Source organism: Triticum aestivum, chromosome 2A (assembly GCF_018294505.1).
Source record: "Triticum aestivum cultivar Chinese Spring chromosome 2A, IWGSC CS RefSeq v2.1, whole genome shotgun sequence".
NCBI lineage: Eukaryota > Viridiplantae > Streptophyta > Magnoliopsida > Poales > Poaceae > Triticum > Triticum aestivum.
In genome coordinates, this window is record NC_057797.1 from 126,561,705 (window position 1) to 126,583,421 (window position 21,717).

Genomic DNA, 21,717 nt, shown 5'->3' on the forward strand with positions numbered 1-21,717 from the left:
AATAATGACCCGGCGGTGTCGGAACATGCTGAGGCGGAGTCACATCCAAACGAGGCGGATCCAAAGTACGCGGCTGAACCAGTGCTCCAGTCATGGGCGCCTCAACCTCCCGGTTCACCACGGGCGGGTCACTGGTCCCTGCCCCCGGCGTGTTCAAAAGGTTTCTCGCATCGTACTCCATAGGTAAGCGACTCTGGTGTCTCCTTCTCATGACGGCATTTGAAGCGTTTCGATCCAAGGTAAGTCGGAATGACTCTGCCTGAATCTGTTGTGCCTGAGTGTCCAAAGCAGCTCGCTCCGTGACCATCCTAGCGTTCTCAGCCGCCAGCTCTTCCTTGGCTTGAGCTATCTCATCTCGTAACTTTGCAACATCCACCTTATGTTGTTCTTGAGTGTACAGGGTTACCTCCACCCCCATCAAAGTCACCAAAGCCTCCAACAACTTTATCGAAATATGAGCCTGTGGGCGCGCAGAGCCGCTAGCACCAGCCGTCGCCGTAGCCGTTGAGCTGGAGGTCATGGCCGTGGCGATCGTTGAGCCAAGTGCTGGCTGTGTACCGGCCATGAAGGTCGCAACTGGTTCATAGGGGTCTGGAATACTGTCACCATTGGAACAACCCCCAAGTCGGCCATCCTGTAGTTGATATATTGAATTGGTCTCACTGGTTGACGATTCACCATCCGAGTAGATGGTCGGTTCACCATCAGACGCAGATCCTTTCTCAAAGTCCGTCCCATGGATGAAACCAACAAAGGCACGCTTCACAGCGGCTTGAACCTTGGCAGGTTGTGCACGCTGAGCCGTCTCGATGATGTCGGTGCAAATGTCCGGCTCAGGCCCGATTCACCGACCTTGTCGATGAAGGCCTGGATTCCGCCGAAGGGGACCCGGTACCCATACTGAATTGAGCCGGCCTCGGGGCCCCAGCCAACGTCGCCGATGTAGAGCTTGCCGCAACGACTCTTGGTCATCCGGCCCATAGTGTATCCCTTGATCCCTGTGAAGTTTCCCTTCAAGAACTCGAAACCACCGTGCGCTGGCCCCATGGTGGGTGCCAACTATCATGGACTTAACACGGCAGATGCCCTAGTGAAAGGACATGGAGCCGTCGCAACTAGGTTAGCTTGAAGGGGTTAAATGGGACAAAGGACACGAAGAGTTTACCCAGGTTCGGCCCCCCTCAACGAGGTAAAAGCCTACTCCTGCTTTGTGTTGTATTGCTAGGGTTTCGATTACCAGGGAGCGAATATGCTTGACCTAGCTCTCGATTGTTTGTTACCTGTCCTCAACCCGCCGTCGGGTCACCCCTTTATATACACAGGTTGATGCTCGGCGGCTTACAAAGTCCCGGTCGGCTCATACACAGTGTGTCCGGCTCGGTGACTAACTAAGCTTGCCTTACAGCATTTCCAACAGCCGTGCAACGTGCCGCGTGCTAAAAACTCATTTGTCGCGCGCCGTTCGCCTGGTTTGGCGCGGCCGGCGGCGCTGGCTCCAGCAGCCACATCAAAATTGAGCGCGCGCGCGTAGCTCCAGCGGCCGTGCTAAAATGCAGCATGCGTAAACATTGCGTACATTTTTTAAATGATAAATAAAATTCATAGATAGAAAACAATACATAGATATTTTAGATAGTTCCATAGCATAGATAGATAGATAAAAACTACAGTGCAACAACATAAAACTACTAGATAGTGCAACTACAGCCTACTCCCAGTCGTCGTCACCATCATCATCATCGCCATCCTCGCTGGTCTGGTCCGAGGTATCGAGCCACATGTCCTCCCAACGATCATCATCAGACATAAAGATCGTCTGCCCACCATTCTGAACGATATCGCACTGCGATATCGCCAGGGCCTTCCGCCGACGCCTGTCCAACCACTCATCGCGGCGCCTTTGCGTCTCCTGCTCGTGGCGCCTTGCCCAGTAGGCTTGCTCATAGGTGACGTCCTCCGGGTGGCGCCGGCGCCACTCCACCATGACCCGCTCGTCCTCCTGGGTGACGAGGAGGCGGCGCTGCCGCTCAGCGTGCTCCACACGGTCTTGTGCCATGTTAAGACGAGGCGGCGGGACGACATCCACCGCCTGCTGGAGCGTGTCCACGTCTTGGAAGTTCATCTGCGGGCGTGGCCTGCCTAGGTGCCACGCCGCCGCGTCGTACGCGCGGGCGGCCTCGTGCGCCATCTTGAAGGTGCCGAGGCCGAGCCGGAGTTCGCCGGACCGTATCTCGGAGTAGTACTCGCCGTTGGGGCGCTGGCGGACGCCGCGGTAGCCTGACGCTCCTCGGCGGCGTGGCGGCATGGTGGCGCGTCGGTGGCGGGGCGCTGGAGCGGTGGAGGCGCGCGTGGCAGCGGAAGCAACGAGGAAACGATGGAGGCGCGCGTGGCAACGGAAGAGGAAGTGTGTGGAATAGCCGCGTGGCGAGCGCCGCAATTTAAAGGCGCGCCGGAAGCGGTGCGTCAAAAATAGCGCGCGAGCTGCCGCCTTTTCCCGCGCGCGCCCAAACGGTTCCCACGCACGTGAGTTCCCCGCCACCGCTGGAGCGCGCCGAAACGTCCCACGCGCGCTAAAAACTCGGTTTACCACGCGCACGCCTTTTGGGGCTACTGTTGGAGATGCTCTTATACAAGTTATACATGTGGTGGTTCATCCGCTTGGGCCTCAAGTCGCCTCTGGGTCTTGTGCCATCCATAGGCTTGCTATGACCTGCCATCTTTATTGATAAATCGCCAGCGGTATGACCCAGCCCCTCCTGGGTGGTTCACACCCAGTAGTTATATCCCCAACAGGCCGCGAGGTTCTCTTCCCGAGAGGAGATATCCTTCTCCTTGGCATCCAAGAATGTTGTGCGCTCCGCCAGACGAGCCTCCCGGGCAGCAACGTCCTCCTTCTCCATGAAGATCGTCTCATATTGCCGCAAAAGGACTTGGAATTGCTTTCCATGCCACTCGCGCAGCTCGCTACCCTTGTCCATCAGCTTCTAGTCCACTTTGTTGGCCAAATTGTGCTGCTCCTTGAGCGCCTTCCATTTTTGGCTGTGTCGGTTATGCATCTGCTTAATACCTGTCGCCACGGACTCTAGGAAGGACAAGTCCATGGCGATGGTGACGGAGTCATCTGCCTCTTCAACCCCCTGGTACAACGGTGCTAAGATGCACTGGATCTCTTCATCAAGTTTCGCGCTCGTCTCCACTGACGAACCGGGGGCTCCGAGTCCAGGTTGCGCGAGTACCAACGCCAATTGACTCGAAGCTGGCCGCAGGGTCCCCGCCAAGGTGCCAAATGAGGGAAGGGGGTTCATGGTTTGGAGGGGGATTTTCTCTTCAATCAGTACCCCCAATCCTGGCGCATTGCCGGAGGTTTTCTCGGTTTCCTTCGAGAGCTCCTAGATACCCCCGGCAGTGTGTTCCTGCCCCTCCATGGCAGCTATCTTGACGGCCTCCTCCACAACATCTTTCCCTATGCTGGCCACCTCCTCTAGCAGCTCAGGATCTTCAATCGAAGGGGCTGCAAGCAAAGACAACAAGCAATGATAAGGACGCAAAAGCGTTGGAGGACCAGGGACATGGAGCGAGATGATAAAAGCAGCAGAACACAAAAGAGCAAACGAGTTGCATGTAGATGTCTGCTGTGGGGGAGCTTCGGTTTCCCAGGCAACATCAGTTGTTGGGCCATGGCCATCGTCCCCTTCCCGGTAACCACGGTGTCGTCTTGGCCAGACCCTTCCGTGGAAGCCCTCGTCGGGGATCCCTCGACTCGATCGATGGGCGGGTGGGCCCCTCCTGGAAGGACTCTCCCTGAGTGTCTTCCCCCCTCCTCTGGCTGAGGAGGTGGGGAGCTCTCCTGCATCATTTTTGGTGGGAGGAACCAGTCATGTGCTTTCGAGCTGGGGGCTGGGCTGGGGGCTTGGCATCGGATCATTCGTGCTGCTTCCCGCCAAGCCCACGCCCTCCATGGACTTCAGCAGCTCCGCGTGCCTGAGCCGTTTGACCCGGTGGATGAGGGTCTCCTCCTCCTCCTCTTCCCTGTCAAAGGCCGCAAACAAGATCAATCAGCAAACCGGCGAACACAGAGAAACTGCAACAAGCAAAGAAGGGTGTTTTTCCTTACTCATCGTCAATAAGCATGGAGCTCAGCACGAACTCCATGGGTGGTGAAGGTGCTCTGCTCCTCTTCAGGGTCGGGGAGGCAGAGCTTCCCAACAACTTCGAGCCCTACTGAGACGCAGGGGGCTCCGGCGAGGATGAGCTATGACAGGAGCTCGAGTCAGACCGGGAGCTGGAGTCGACTCCCGTGGTCGCCCATCGCTTGGCGGGAGGGGTTTTGGCCCCGGAAAGACGAGAAGATTGCCGGCGCACCATGTCCGACTTGCTACCCTTGGAGGAGGTCTTCTTTACTTTCTTGGCAGTGGGTGCAGGAGCAGGAACCGCTGCTCCCCGGCTAACCGCCCGCCTATGAGGGCGCTGATCCAAGACTGGCTCGGGGGCTTGAGGGCCTGCTGCGAGCCACTCCTCCCCGGGCTGCTCCGTCTCCTCAGCTCTGTCCTCTTCCGGGGCCTCTACTGCCGCGGTGTATAAGGCATCAATCCTAGCAGGCTCATCCCCAGCAGGATCATCCCCGGCAACCCCCTCTGTGGCGTGCGCCTCGCTTTTGCCATGGGAGGAGCCTTCGTCCTCTTCCTCCTTCGCTCTTCCGGCCTTCGCCTTTTCGGTGGCTCGGAATGCCTTGTCCTCCTCAATCCGCCTCTTGATGAACTCCTCCTCCACCATGGAGGCACACTTGAACATGTTGCATTCCACCCTGGTAGCCCTTTCTACCAAGCTGGAGGACCACGCAAGCTCTACATTGATACGTCTTCAATGTATCTATAGTTTTTGATTATTCCATGTTATTATATTATCAATCTTGGATGTTTTATAATAATTATAGTCATTTTATATCATTTTTGGTACTAACCTATTGACATAGTGCCAAGTGCGAGTTGTTGTTTTTTGCATGTTTTTTACATCGCAGAAAATCAATACCAAACGGAGTCCAAGCATAGTGAAACTTTTTGTGGAATTTTTATGGACCAGAAGACACCCAATGGGCCGGAGAAGCACCTGGGAGGTGCCCCGAGGGGGGCATAACCCACCAGGGCTTGCCTGGGCCCCCAGGCATGCCCAGGTGAGTTGTGCCCACCTCCATGGCCTCCTGCACCGCCTCTTCGCTCTATAAATACCCCAATACTCCAGAAACCCTAGAGGAGTCGACGAAAATTAATTCCAGCCGCCGCAGAGTCCAGAACCACCAGATCCAATCTAGACACCATCACGGAGGGGTTCACCACTTCCATTGGTGCCTCTCCGATGATGCGTGAGTAGTTCTTTGTATACCTTCGGGTCCGTAGTTAGTAGCTAGATGGCTTTCTCTCTCTCGTTTGATTCTCAATACAATGGTCTCTTAGAGATCTATATGATGTAACTCTTTTGCGGTGTGTTTGTTGGGATCCGATAAACTTTGAGTTTATGATCAGATCTATCTCTTTTTATCCATGAAAGTTATTTGAGTTTCTTTGATCTTTTATATGCATGATTGCTTATAGCCTCGTATTTCTTCTTTGATATTTGGGTTTTGTTTGGCCAACTTGATCTATTTATCTTGCAATGGGAAGAGGTGCTTTGTAGTGGGTTCGATCTTATGGTGCTTGATCCCAGTGACAGAAGGGGGACCGACACGTATGTATCGTTGCTACTAAGGATAAAACGATGGGGTTTATTTCTATATAAATAGATCTTTTCTACATCATGTCATCGTTCTTATTGCATTACTCTGTTTCTCCATGAACTTAATACACTAGATGCATGCTGGATAGCGGTCGATGTGTGGAGTAATAGTAGTAGATGCATGCAGGAGTCGGTGTACTAATCTTGGACGTGATGCCTATATAATGATCATTGCCTGGATATCATCATGATTATTTTAAGTTCTATCAATTGCCCAATAGTAATTCGTTTACCCACCGTTTGCTATTTTTCTCGAGAGAAGCCACTAGTGAAACCTATGGCCCCCGGGTCTCTTTCTCATATTATTTGCCTTTGCGATCTATTTTATTTGCCTTCTATTTTCAGATCTATTGAACCCAAAAATACAAAAATACATTGCTACAATTTATTCTCATTTATTTTATTTGGCATTCGGTCTATTAAACTACTACAATTTATTCATGTCTGTCTGCCAATTTCTGGCGCCGTTACCCGAAAGGGATTGACAGCCCCTTTAATACGTAGGGTTGCGAGTATTTGTTATTTGTGTGCGGGTGTTGTTTACGTGTTGTTGCTTGGTTCTCCTACTGGTTCGATAACCTTGGTTTCATCACCGAGGGAAATACCTACCGTCGATGTGTTACATCATCCCTTCCTCTTTGGGGAAATACCGACGTACCTTCAAGCCGCATTAAAAGGAATTTCTGGCACCGTTGCCGGGGAGGATCTTCAACATATACCAGGTTCCTAATCACAAATCTCATCTCCTCACAATTTACATTAGTTGCCATTTGCCTCTCGTTTTCCTCTCCCCCACTTCACAAAAATTTTCCGTATTATTCGCCCTCTTTTTCGTTCGCCATTTTTCTTGCCGGATCTGTTTTTGTGTGCAATCTTGTTTGCCGTTATTATCATCATGGATAGTTTGAGGGTACCATCCATCCTCCTGAGACCGTCCCTAAGAAGAAGAAGCAGCTACTCCTCCAAGGTCCTCAGGAGGCCGGGGCGTCCAATGGTCGTGCCTCAAGCCCCATGCCCACTGATGGGGCGCCTTCCCCTCTCGCATAGGAAGGCGCGCTCCCCCCCTCTAAGGTTGGGCTCGGGAGCTCCCCTCTGGAGGGCCTCTGACCTGGCCGGCGCCACGAGGGAGGCGTTCGGGCACCATGTAGAGGCATGCTTCAACGCGTGCTTCCACGAGCAGGGCTCAAGGTGCCAGGCGCTCAGGAGTTCATCACAAGGCAATCGAAGAGCTTCAGGAGGCGCGAGCCATGCACGGCCAGTGCCACCCCGCATCACTCAGCGCAGCTGCTGCCCTGACATGGGTGGCAAGCTGCGCGTCTGCGTCAACATCCCAGAGCTCAACAGGGCCGCTTCTCAGGAGCACTTCTGGTCGTCCCGCGTCAGCTGGAATGGGGGCTGCCCCAGCAGCTATGTCTGCATGCCGTCCGGCCTGCTGAACATGGCTGCCACGCACCAGTGCTACATGCAGGGCATCCTGGCGGCTCACGAGGCCAAGTGCCAGGCAACCCTGACGGAGGAGGCGCCGAACCCTCGTGAGCCTCCTGGACCTCCGGAGCCCCTCGAGGCTCAGGAGCCGGACGACTCATGAAGAACGACCTCTTCGGTGCACATCTTCAGCTGCCCCAACACTTCTTCAGCGACGGTGCCAGGTGACTTTTCGGTTTTTTCAATTGAGGGCGCCCCTCGGGCTGCATTATCCTCAAGTTGTACGGGTCCGCCCCTCCAGCATGTATTGTTTTGCGCATATATCAAAACTGGCATTATCCTTTCATGAGTCGCTTTATATTATCACTTGCATGACCGGTGCTTCGCCACCATGATCGTCATGCGCCCTCACAAACCCACCCGCGGCCGCCTCATGATGAAGGACTGGCACAGCGTCTGTGCTCGGGTCCATGCCTGCAGCGTCGCTAAACCCAAGTGGTCGAGCTCTGTCTCGCGGGCCAGCTCCCTTGTACATCACCTCCCGTGGTCCTTGGTGCCTTGTTCTCGCATGAGCTAATCGAGAGCGGATGAGTCAGGGCGTGCGGCCCGGTGCCTCGCCGCCGCGGGAACCGCGCGCCGGTTGTCTTTCTTTAGGATTATTGCATGAGAAGACTGGGCACGGCATCTGTGCTCGGGTCCGTCCCTGCAGCGTTGATAAAACCAGCCGTTGAGCTCTGTCTGGTGGGTCTGCCCCGTTCACGTCACCTCCTGGAGTTGTTGGTGTTTGGCCTTCTCATGTGATATCCTCCGGAGATTCACTCGGCACAGGCCACCTAAACACCTCGCGGGGTCCTTACAAATGTTCCGAACCAAAATTCAAGCACAACCCGCCTTGAGGTAGGGCCTCGTGAGTCCCGCGCTGGCTCACGGGTGCCCATATACACCTCCTCCAGTCCTATCGTGCTAGCCACGTGTCAGGACAGGGTTGTACACGCCCTAGAGTCTCCCTTCAGAGGAAACTTCCACCCACGCACCAGTGGAAGCCCCATGCCCCACGCTGGCGGACGATGTGGTCAAGGAGCGGCCATGCCCATGCAAGAGTGGAAGAACCATGCTCTGCATTGTTTAATAAACAACTGAGGGCGTCGTAGCGACTGTACTAACCTCAGGAGGGCCACTAGGCTCGTGGCCCAACCTCACCGCGCCACTGTCCCTACGGGAGGGCCGCGCGAGGGAGCTGGGCACGGTGGATGTGCCCAGGTCACACCTGGCGCATGCCACCTCACTAGGTCTCTCGCACCTGGTCTTCATGCGACCCTCCCAGGCAAAAGCTAACGAGGAAAGGTAAGGGAGCTCCAGATTAGCCCAAACGATGCTCACATTTCCTTCATGAGGGTTGTCCGTACGTCAAGGGGGACCCCTGAGCATCGCGACTCAGGGGCCTCACTGGCCACGTAGCCCCTCACCCCTTGGCCTTGTCCTAGTAATCCGGACGACCCAACGGTGGATGAGGTATGCGCAGGACCGGGCCCTGCCGATGCAGAACACTAAAGCAAACAGAAAGGAAATCGAGCACGGAAAGGAGATCGTGGAGTCCTATCAAATTATTAGAAAGCATAGTGTATGACAAGTCCAAGAAGAAGTTTTCACGCCTCCACGAGGCACGGCAAATGTCACAGGGTCAAACTAGGAGGAAGCGCCGCCATCACCTCGGTCGCCGACGTCGCCCACCATGGGGAGCTCATCATCGACAACACCTCCACCGTCTCCGCCCCCAGCTCAGTCGCCGCAACCTTGGGGTTGACGCAGAGGAACTTCTCCAGCAGGGTTTTCACCTGCTTCTCCACGGCCTCAGCAGTAGGGTCGCGGGACTCTAGATCCACCGACTCGATCAAAGTGCCAAGGTCAAAGCTTGGATCCTGGAGATGGAGGTGGCTGAAAACACATGTCGCGGCTGCAGTGAAAAGCACGTGGCACTCCTCTTCTACCATGGAGCCCACTCAGCGGTAATGCCCTCGAGCTCCTCGGCGAGCTTGGCAAGACCGGCAAAACCATCGTCTGGAGTCGCCAGTGGCTTCTCATACCCTTCTCCGTAAAGGGAGTGCAGCGCCATGCGGGGCCTCAGCTTGAGGAAGATGGAGGCGTCGCGTCCCACAGCTGTCGCCTTCTCGGCCACAGCGATGGTCTTCTTCCTGGCCTCCCGCCGGGTCGTCTCCTCAGAAACAAGCTTGTCATGGGACGCCTGGGCCCTGTCCGCCTCCTCCTTCAGCTTGCCCAAACGGCTCCGCTCCACAGCCTGTTCCTGGGCTGCCTGGTTCATCTCGGCATCATGATCGATGAGCGCAGCCTCCCATGCCTGAGCTCCTCCTCCCACTCTTGGAGTCGACGGGTGTGGGTGGCCTCCTCTTCGTGGAGGGCCTTCAGCTCGGCTTCCCATGTTGTAGCGTTCCTTGGCGGACGCTGCGTTGACCAGCACCGCGTCGCGAGCCGTTATGGCCTCGCCGGCCTCCTTCCTACCCTCCATGGCGGCAGCCTCGGCCCGGCCCCAGGCCGTCCTGGCGGACGCGTCAGCCTGGAGCCACCCCGAAGATCAGCCCCAGACACCCCGACACCATGCACTTGTCAGCGTCCTGAAGATCGGTTCGGAGCTGTCCAGTGCGGTGTAGGCCTCCTCTAGAGCATCGGGCCTGGCAGAGGGGCCGTGGTCCGCCAGCACGATGGCCTGGGGAGGAGGCGGCGCCCAGTGCCTGGACTGGCGCCGCCATAGTAGCAAGGGTAGCAGGGGGCTCTGGAGCCCCCAAACCCCCCGCGGGTGCGACGGGGATAGCTGGCTCCGGGGTTTGCTAGATCATGGGAGCGGCCTCCTCCTAAGGCTCTGCCACCGAGCTCTGAGGGGCTCGGTCCATCACGGGGGAGCGTAAGGCGGCCTCCTCGTCCCGCGCCAGGACCGCCGCGGTTTGGGCGATCGGTGCGGCCTTATGGGTCTCGGCTTCCTCCTTCTTCCTCTTCACCACGGGCTTCGCACTGGTTGCCAGGAGAAGAGCACCGTGGGCATGGCATCACGGATGGCGAACAAACACAAGGTAAAATACTTACTCATCGGTGGCAATGTACGACCTTTTTCTGGCCAGGACTGCGGCGCCCCCGGTCTTCCTGAGCGCGGGCTTCGTCGCGCCCTGAGGATCAACTAGGCGCACGACAACTGGCTTCGAGGTGGTAGCGATGGGCGACAAGGCGGGGGCGTCGCCCCGAGGAAGTGATGCCGCCTCGCCCTTCTTCAGAGTCGCTCGGCCGAGCCTCCACAAGGGGGTGCCCCCAGACCTTGTAACGACCCCGGTGGAGCGCGGGGATTCCCCGACAAAGTGCTCGGCGGCGGCGTCATTAGAGAGATCACGGAGAAGCTCTGCAACGGGGGAGAGGTCTTCGCCCCATCGTCTACGGTCGCCTCCGAGTCCTCCCCTCCCTTCCCCTCGGAGTCCTCCCTAGAGAACACCGGCACCGGGGAGGTGGGGAGCTTCGGCGGCATGAGTCCTAGCTCGTTGAAGATGGGCATGGCGGCGGCCAGCTCTGCCCCCATGCCGCGGCGGTACAACGGGAGGTAGTCCACTGGGAGGCTGATCGGGTCCTTCTCGAGCAAGGTACGCATGGCCTTGCTCAGATCCTCGCCTGTCAAGCTCCCTGGGCATAGCCGGATGTCATCCTTTGCGCCCTTGAAATCCCACATGGGGCGCGAGTGTGCTTGGAGCTGTGACACTCCAAAATTTTTACTTTGGTTTTCAGCAAAAAAAAAACTTTGTGGTTTTTGAAAAGAGGCCATTTAAAATTTTTCAGAAAACCTTCCTCTTAAAAAACTTTCTTTCCTTTGGCAAGGTTTTTATTCTTGCTTCAAACTTTGGTGTTTGACCTTTTGAAACTTCTTCTCTGTTGGTTCTCTCCCAAAATTATTTTGGGAGTTTAATCTTTTTCTTTTAAAAAAAGAAACTCCATGAAATTTGGGATTTTCATATCTTGGAACCACCATGACTTGGCATTTTTGCCCATGTGGTAAAACCCCTCCAAAACCTCCCCTCCCCCTTGTGATCAACCTAAATTCTCTGTCCCAACTAATCCAAACTGGTTTTGGATTTTATTCTAATTATTTTTTCCCTCAATTCAATTCTGAAAATTATTTGGAGCCTGAGAGATTTTCAAAGCAAGTACACTTTTTCATTTGAGTTTTGACCTCAAACCAATTCTCCTGGATTGTCCTTTGAACCCACAACCCAGAACCATCTTGATCCACTCCTCCTCTTTTCAAATTTTTCAAAATACAGTGTCTGCAAGTTTGGACCAGATTTGCCAAATTTGGTGAAATTCATATCCACACTGCTCCAAAAATTCCACCAAAAATCATGCAGCCTACTTGAGCAAGGAGAAGCCACTCCACCAAAAATCAGCTCAAGGAAAAATCACCAGAGGCCAATTTCATTCGGTCGAACACCTGGTGGGCACTGTTACTGTTCATAGTTCAGAAAATTCAGTTTTCAGTGTCATCTTCAGTCCGTCAGTTTCAGTCACGCGGCCACAGTGCCCTTGGCATGTTCCTCGCCGCCTCTTCCTCTTGTCCGAAGCTGCACACGCGTGCGTGGAGCCTTCCTGGCGTCGGTAGCGCGCTGGCCCGCCCTCGCCGGCGTCTTCTGCGGCGTCGGGACCTCCCGTGGCGGCCGACAGGAGGCACACCACGGCAGAACGCCGTTCCGCGCCGCCCATCGCTCCCTGGCTCTCCGCGTGGCCTCATGCACGCCAGCGCACACCCGTAGCACAGCCACCGTGGCCGGCAAGCACGGAACGCGCTCTCCGCCGCCGACGGGCCCGCACCCTCACCGTTCCATCGAGCTCGCTCTTAACACCCAAACCTCGGCCAGTTTAACACCAAAACGGACCCGTTGAACCTCCGTGATGATGCTCGACCCCCTAACCACCCCGACCGAGCACTGCGCCACCGTAATCGCTCGCCGGTGATCCTCGTTCACGGCAACCGCCTCGGACCGCCTATATAAAGGGGTCCCGAGCTCACTCTCGTGCACGCAGCACCCCCACTACTCACCAACACCCCGCCAGGCCACTAGGGGGACCTCGAGGAGGTCTCCTCCCCCAGCTCCGGCCGCCTCGCCCCGCCTCGGCCTCCAGCCCGATTCGTTCTGGTGAGGCCATCTCCGGCGCTCAAACCCCGTTCGTTACCTTCTCTAGCTGCCAGGAGCATGTCCCCCTCTTCAATTTAACCTTTGCAGCCCTCTCCGACGAGCCCCTCGACCACCCGAGCCGCCGTCCGCCGGAGCAAAGCTCGCCGTCGACGTGGTGCTCGCCGACCGACTCCACCACCATCAACTGACGCGGAAGGGTACCCTGAGCACGGAGGTACTCCCCGATCTCTCTGCCTTGCCGTGGATCGCCGCCGGCGACCACCGCGGCTCTCGGGCGCCGGCGAACTCTGCCGCCTCGTTTAAACATTTGAACCTGACAGGTGGGACCCCACCGTCAGCCTCTCTGCTCTCTCTTCGAATCGTTTTCTGGAAGCGCCTTCGGGCAGAATGCGTTTTCTCTTCGGGCTGGCGTAGTCGCTACCGAAGCGTTTTCTGTTTTTATAAACTAGCCCCTGGAAATCTTCTGTTTCATTATAGATAAGTCCCTGGACAAAAACCCTTATAACTTTTAATCAGAAAAGTATTTTTGATTGATTCTTTTTCTGTTCTCTTTAAATTTTATCTAGTTTTTTATCAGATTTATTTGAAAAATATTTGGTTTACCTTCTGTGCTCTCCTTGGTATTTACGTTAGCGCATATATTTTCTTTAAACGTAGATACCGAAGGAGGTGACGGAGCCGCGAACTTCACCGAGCTAGGCTCCGACTACTCTGAACCAGGCAAGCATGTTTGAACTTTTGATATGATGAGTGTCTTGGCATGTTTTGCATTTAGTTAGTTTCATGGCATGCCGGTGAGTATACCGATGAACGTTATTTTATGTGATAATGAGGTAAGTGAGTTCGATGATCCATACGTGGATGAATGTGAATATGAATGGCCATGTGTTGGCATGAGGATGGGTACGACGGCAGTGTTGTAGCATGCCAGTCTTACGCCAGACTATGTGACTTCAGTGTCAAACCATATCGGTCCAGTACCTATCATTTCCTTCCTTGTACTACCACATGTTTTCCGCAAGGAATATGGTTTAGTAAGTTTCAAACCGCTTTCATGGTACACACCAAAGAGGAGAGGCCGTGATGATGGTTCCATGGCCCTGGATTAAAGCCAGTCATCCGGTCAGGGGGCATGGGTGTTTCCGGTTGGGACCGAGAGGGGGGCACCCCTTAGAGCGCGCGTATATAAATTTGATCCCATGCTATTCGAGATTGTGATCTCCCCGTCTCAAAAGTTTTTCTTGGACGATGACTAGGGTGATTCCTAGCATCGAGAGGTAGGATGGGTGTGTACCGGTCAGCTGTGTTTTCTTCTGAAATACCGTAAACGGAACTAGTCCTTCGTGACTACGGAAATCCGTTGACTGTGGGAAAATTTTTGTACAAACTCTGCAGAGTCATATATTCCTCCAAATCATCTCTTCCATGTCAAGTTTCGTTCCTTCTTATCCTAATCAATTGTCAGCTTTGATGACAGAGACTCCGGTGAATCGCATGAGTGCTAAGTCCGGTTAAATGATCACTCCTGTGGATGGACTAACCCGTTTGTTTTCATGAATTGAATGTTTATTATGAGTATTATTTACTTGTGAATAAAAGCCCTTTATGTGATGTCGCTCAGACGTCCGACTGTGGCATTTCTTTTAAAGCCCTTTCTGCGATGTCGCTCAGACGTCCGACTGTGGCATTTCTTTTAAAGCCCTTTCTGCGATGTCGCTCAGACGTCCGACTGTGGCATTTCTTTTAAAGCCCTTTTTGTGATGTCGCTCAGACGTCCGACTGTGGCATTTCTTTTAAAGCCCTTTCTGCGATGTCGCTCAGACGTCTGACTGTGGCATTTCTTTTAAAGCCCTTTCTGTGATGTCGCTCAGACGTCCGACCGTGGCATTTCTTTTAAAAGCCCTTTATGTGGTGTCGCTAAGATGCCCGACTGTGGCATCATTTCCTTATTTTTATTTGTTCACCTTTCGAGGCGTCACTTCAGACACCCGATCGGTCCTTATTTATGTTCTGTGGAATTTCAGGCGGACTACCGCCGTTTTCCCTTTTTACTTACCCGTTATGCCAATTTTATTTATTGTGCATTAAGGAATTAATCATGTTGCATCCATGCATGCATTTGTTATATCTTACGTCCGAACTGTCTTGCGAGTACTTTCAAAGTACTCACTGGCTTGTTGATTTGGCCAGATGCTGACGAAGGCGATCTCATGGATGAAGAATTCGATAGCGAGTCCGACACTTAGAGGAGTCCCAGTCAGTCTCGTGCGACCCTGGATTTGGCCACTGTTTTATATCCGCTTCCGCTACCAAATAAATTTATCGAGCCTCACCCCGACGTTCGATGAAATGATATTCTTAGAGTCTTGTATTTCCTTCCCCGCTGTGCTTTTCCACCACCAACCTATCCATGAGTCAGTAGTATGTCTCCACACCACTGTGTCCTGTCCGCCATTATGTATGATTATTGGCGTGCTCGTAATGATTTGGTTGAGCAGCCGCAGTTCAACCCTGTAATATATTTTATGCTACTGGCTTATTGTATCAAGAAATTGTCTACCAGTGAGGAGGATTTCTCTCATACTTGACTCAAAAGACTGGTTTATCAATAAATATTTTTATTGGAAAACCGGTCGTGACAAGCTTGGTACCAGAGCCAGGCTGACTGTAGGAAGCCACTAGGTGCGATCGCTAATTGGTTATTAGCCTGATAGAGCTAATTTATATTTTTGCAATGGTAGTCATTTTCTGTCAGTCAGCATAAATTTATGATCTGACCCTGCAGAATTTTGCCTACTTTTGTAGATGGCCGACGTCAGCTGCGAGTCTCAGACCTTCGCCAACGTGCCCGATGGGTTCGTCAAGCTTCTTTCTTCCATCGTTCAGGTCGCGATGGGGCCATCCGTGCGCCCAGTCTTCACACTCTACCAGCACCGAGTCAACAACAGTCTGACCATGCACCAGGCCACGGTGCAGTTCAAGGGAGGGCGTGGTGAGTTACGCCGCTTCCGGTTCGTGGGAAGAGCCATGCCTACGGAGAGGCATGCTATGCAGATGGCAGCCCGCGAGGCGATAGCTCGTCTCAGGGATGTCCTTCCCGTGATGAAGACTCGTCGTTACCGTTATCTTCCGTGCCATGTGCCTTACACCTGTCACTACGCATACTCCTGCCCCAGAGGAGAACGAGACGAGGCTTTTGAGATGCTCATTGAGTATCTCCGGGCCCTGGAGGCAGCCTTCGACAACCTGGTGGACGACTTCGTAGCTACCCGCATGGACTCAGTCCATGGCTGTGCTGCCAACAGGAGGGAGCTCCTACCCATCGCTCCGCCACCGACTTTTGTCTCGTCATCAGCATCTTTTACGCCTACTCGTCGCCTGCCTTCTACTGAAGAATTTAACCAAGTCATTGCACCCACTCCAGCGCGCACTACACCAACCTTCGCGCCCACTCCTGTACGTGTTGCTCCGCCCCTGGCAACCGCTCCGTCCACTCTGCGCAACACTACACGTATGGAGCCCATTAGCGAGGAGGAAGTCGAGTCCCCAACCTCGCTACGCCTCGCCCTCGGCAGGGCAAGGGAGATCGTCAACATCTCTGCCTGAGTATGCTTAGCTGTCGTGTAGTGTACCGCTTGTAAGATATGTGCATAGGCTGTGAGAAGTAGCCTGTTTGTGCATCATGTAGGATCTGGAGAAGTGCACTAGCCTTAATAACATGTCGGGATTAGGTGCGCATATCCTGAGTGATGTACTGTATAATTACCGCCCGCGTGTAAGATATGTAATGAGCAGTCCTTCTCCGTGCGCAAGTCGATTTGTTTTTCTTAAGTAAGCTTGGGTATTTAATAATATCTGCCAGCTTTATGCATTTTATGGATTTGTTTTTGCGACTCTTTCCGCTTTTCTTATGGGTTTTACAAAATATATCCCCAGAGTGAAAAATGTCTCGTCCTTGGACTCGCTCCATGCCAATTCCATCAGAGGAAAATTATGATGCACAACCCAGCAACGAGTTCACTCAGGGACAGTCAAGCCAACCGGGCAATGAATCGGCACTTTCACAAATGTGTCGCCTTTATGAACAGAGTCAGCAACAACATCGTGAGATGATGAACCAAGTCATCAACATGGGGAGTCATCATGGACAGTATCAGCAACATTCCAAGTTATCTGAGCTACAGAAGACACGTCCTCAAACATTTTCTCACACTGACAAGCCTCTTGAAGCCGAGGACTGGCTTCGAGATATGGAGAGGAAATTAATTATTGCAAAGTGTTCAGATCTCGAGAAAGTACTATATGCTCCACACTATCTCACAGGAGCAGCCGCATCGTGGTGGGAGAATTTTCTGCACATGCATCCCAACGAAAATGACATAACCTGGGATGATTTCAAGGAAGGTTTCCGTGGTGCACATATTCCTAAGAGTATTATGAAAATCAAGAAGAGAGAATTTGATGACCTCAAACAAAGAAACATGACAGTGTCAGATTACAACAGTCAATTTACCCTATTATCCCGCTACGCCAATGAGGAGCGTATGACTGAAATCAAGAAGATGGAGAAATTCCTTGACGGTCTGGCGCCCGCACTTAAATGCCAACTGGTCGTGCACACTTTTCCTGATTTTAAAACGCTGGTGGACAAGGCCATTACTCTGGAAAATGAGAGACGCAGTCTGGAAGATATCCGCAAGCGAAAAAGGGACCAGACTAATCACTCTCGCAATCACCGAAGCAAGATAGATTTTAAAAAGGGTGGGACACCCAAATTCTCATCCAATGTCTCACGCCCAATCAAGAATTTTCATGCAAGGGACAAGGAATTCACCTATCGCCCCGGCGTTACTTGTTACGCTTGTGGAGAAGAAGGGCATTATGCCAAACAGTGCCCCAAGCCAAGGAACTCAACCCCAAAGCCGAACAACGGCGGCAATAATTCAGCGCCCAAACGAAACAATTTCAATCCCAACAATAACCACAGGATGGGTCATCTGAACCACGTAACCAAAGAGGAGGCACAAAATGCTTCGGATATCGTACTCGGTACATTTCCTGTCAACACAATACCTGCAATGGTTTTGTTTGATTCTGGAGCTTCTCACTCTTTCATCTCGAAAAGTTTTGCTTTGCAAAATAATTTTTCGATGCTTCCTTTGGAGAAATCCATAATAATCAAGTCCCCCGGGATTCAGCAAGTTTCTCAGAATTACTGTCAGAATGTGGTCATTGGGTTTGAAGGATTGGAGTTTTACGCAAATCTTATTGTATTGGAAAATAAAGGACTGGATGTTATCCTAGGGATGGATTGGCTAACCACCAATAAAGGTTTTATAGACTATTTCAACAGGACCGTGATTCTCACACACCACCAAGGGAAGACAATAAGAGTATCAACCAAGGAAGGAAAAAGACCCCGGCAACCGAGATTAAATAAGGTGGACGTTTCTAAGCTAAACAAGGTTCCAGTAGTGTGTGAATTTCCAGATGTATTCCCTGAAGAGTTGCCAGGCATGCCACCAGACCGAGAAATAGAATTCCGCATTGAGCTAGCACCAGGAACCACCCCCATGTACAAGAAACCATACAGAATGGCACCATCCGAGTTGATCGAATTGAAGAAGCAAATAAAGGAATTACTGGATAAAGGATACATTCGGGCCAGCTCCTCACCTTGGGGATCACCAATTTTATTTGCCAAGAAGAAGGATGGAACGCTGAGATTGTGTATCGACTATCGAGCACTTAACATGGTCACAGTCAAAAACAAATACCCGATGCCAAGGATAAACGATTTGTTTGATCAACTTGCTCAGGCCAAGGTATTCTCAAAAATTGACTTAAGGTCAGGATACCATCAATTGAAGGTACGAACAGGAGATATCCCCAAAACAGCCTTCACCTCCAGATATGGACTGTACGAGTTCACAGTGATGCCATTTGGATTAACTAACGCCCCGGCATATTTTGTTCACCTCATGAACAAAGTATTTATGAAGTTTATGGACAAATTCGTCGTAGTATTCATCGACGATATTCTGGTATACTCCAAAACACCAGAAGAGCACGCAGAACATCTCAGGATTGTACTAGGAGAGCTAAGGAAACACCAATTGTATGCCAAGTTCAGCAAGTGCGAATTTTGGCTAAGACAAGTAGGTTTTCTAGGCCACGTGCTGACTCAAGACGGTATAGCAGTGGACCCAGAGAAAGTCAAGGCCGTACTTGACTGGAAGTCACCAGCTAGCGTAACGGACATACGAAGTTTCTTGGGAATGGCAGGGTATTACCGCAGATTTATTGAAGGATTTTCCACCATATCCAAGCCTATGACACAGTTACTCAAGAAAGATAAGAAGTTTGAATGGACAGAAGCCTGCGAGAAAAGTTTCCAAGAGCTAAAGCGGAAATTAACAACAGCACCAGTATTAATTGTACCCGATATACACAAGAATTTTGAAGTATTTTGTGACGCATCCAGAAAGGGTCTCGGATGCGTGTTGATGCAAGAAGGCAAGGTTGTCGCCTACGCTTCAAGGCAACTTCGCAAACACGAGGAATATTATCCCACTCATGATTTAGAAATGGCAGCAGTTATTCATGCACTCAAGGAATGGAGGCATTTTCTACTTGGGAATCGATGTGAGATATATACGGATCACAAAAGCCTCAAATACATTTTTACGCAGCCAGAACTAAATTTACGGCAACGCCGCTGGTTAGAATTGGTAAAGGATTACGATGTTGGTATCCATTACCATCCAGGGAAAGCAAACGTAGTGGCCGATGCCCTGAGTCGGAACCCCAGCTCCGACGGGAACTATCTGCACAGCTTGAGGCCTGAATTCCATCAAGAATTTGTCAATCTCAACTTGATAATGGTAGCAGAAGGCACCATATCAAACTTGGAAATACAACCACACCTTGTGGAGAAAATTAAAGAGGCTCAGTCCGGTCACCCCAGCATTGAAGGAATTAAAAGGAAGTTGAGTATGGGAAAGGCCTCGGAATTCGTCATAGACAATGAAGGAATATTATGGTACGGAGAAAGGCTATGCGTGCCAAACATAGAAGACCTTAAACAGCAAGTTTTAACTGAAGCACACACCACTCCATATTCGATCCACCCTGGAGGAACCAAAATGTATAAGGATATTCAAGAAAGATTTTGGTGGCACGGTATGAAGAGGGACATAGCCGCTTTCATTGCATGTTGCGACTCATGTCAACGCATAAAAGCTGAACATCAGAGACCAGCCGGACTACTGCAACCTAACAAAATACCTGAGTGGAAATGGGATGAGATAGGGATGGATTTTATTGTCGGATTACCCCGGTCACGACACGGGAATGATGCCATATGGGTCATCACTGACAGGTTGACCAAAGTAGCACACTTTATTCCAGTGAAGACAACCTACACCACTCAGAGGCTTGCCAGGATTTATCTTTCCCGCATAGTCTGTCTGCACGGTGTCCCGAAGACTATAATTTCCGACAGAGGCACTCAGTTCATCTCAAGATTTTGGGAGCAATTACAACAGGCTCTGGGGACCCAACTAGCCTTCAGTACCGCATACCATCCACAGACTGATGGACAAACAGAACGCGTAAACCAGGTTTTAGAAGACATGCTGAGAGCATGTGTCCTCACCTATGGAACCAGTTGGGAGGACAGCCTGCCATATGCCGAGTTCGCATACAACAACAGTTACCAGGCCAGCCTGCAAATGGCTCCTTTCGAAGCCCTATACGGAAGGAGATGTCGTACCCCGTTAAATTGGTCAGAGACCGGAGACAGCCGCATCTTCGGACCAGATATGCTCAGAGAAGCCGAGGAAAAAGTCAAGCTAATCAGGGACCGACTTAAGACCGCTCAAAGTCGACAGAAAAGTTATTATGATCAGAAACATCGTAGGGTCAGTTTTGAACCCGGTGAATTCGTATACTTGAGAGTATCCCCGATGAGAGGATTGCAACGGTTTAAGATTAAAGGAAAATTAGCACCAAGATTCATTGGACCATTTTGCATAGTGGCACGAAGAGGCACTGTAGCCTACCAGCTAGACTTACCCGAAGACTTGTCCGACATTCACGACGTGTTCCACGTCTCTCAATTAAGGAAGTGCGTAAGCAACCCAGAGAAACAAGTATCTCAAGAGAACATTGACATACAGCCCGACCTCACTTATCGAGAACGTCCCATAAGAATATTAGAGGAGTCTGAAAGGAGGACCCGACAGAAAACCATCAAGTTTTTCAAAGTCCAGTGGAGCAATCACACCGACAGTGAAGCAACTTGGGAAAGCGAGGATTTTCTTCGGACAGAGCATCCACACTTATTTAAGGATCAGCTGAAATCTTGGGGACGAGATTTTTCCTAAGGGGGTAGGTGTTGTGACACTCCAAAATTTTTACTTTGGTTTTCAGCAAAAAAAACTTTGTGGTTTTTGAAAAGAGGCCATTTAAAATTTTTCAGAAAACCTTCCTCTTAAAAAACTTTCTTTCCTTTGGCAAGGTTTTTATTCTTGCTTCAAACTTTGGTGTTTGACCTTTTGAAACTTCTTCTCTGTTGGTTCTCTCCCAAAATTATTTTGGGAGTTTAATCTTTTTCTTTTAAAAAAAGAAACTCCATGAAATTTGGGATTTTCATATCTTGGAACCACCATGACTTGGCATTTTTGCCCATGTGGTAAAACCCCTCCAAAACCTCCCCTCCCCCTTGTGATCAACCTAAATTCTCTGTCCCAACTAATCCAAACTGGTTTTGGATTTTATTCTAATTATTTTTCCCCTCAATTCAATTCTGAAAATTATTTGGAGCCTGAGAGATTTTCAAAGCAAGTACACTTTTTCATTTGAGTTTTGACCTCAAACCAATTCTCCTGGATTGTCCTTTGAACCCACAACCCAGAACCATCTTGATCCACTCCTCCTCTTTTCAAATTTTTCAAAATACAATCTCTGCAAGTTTGGACCAGATTTGCCAAATTTGGTGAAATTCATATCCACACTGCTCCAAAAATTCCACCAAAAATCATGCAGCCTACTTGAGCAAGGAGAAGCCACTCCACCAAAAATCAGCTCAAGGAAAAATCACCAGAGGCCAATTTCATTCGGTCGAACACCTGGTGGGCACTGTTACTGTTCATAGTTCAGAAAATTCAGTTTTCAGTGTCATCTTCAGTCCGTCAGTTTCAGTCACGCGGCCACAGTGCCCTTGGCATGTTCCTCGCCGCCTCTTCCTCTTGTCCGAAGCTGCACACGCGTGCGTGGAGCCTTCCTGGCGTCGGTAGCGCGCTGGCCCGCCCTCGCCGGCGTCTTCTGCGGCGTCAGG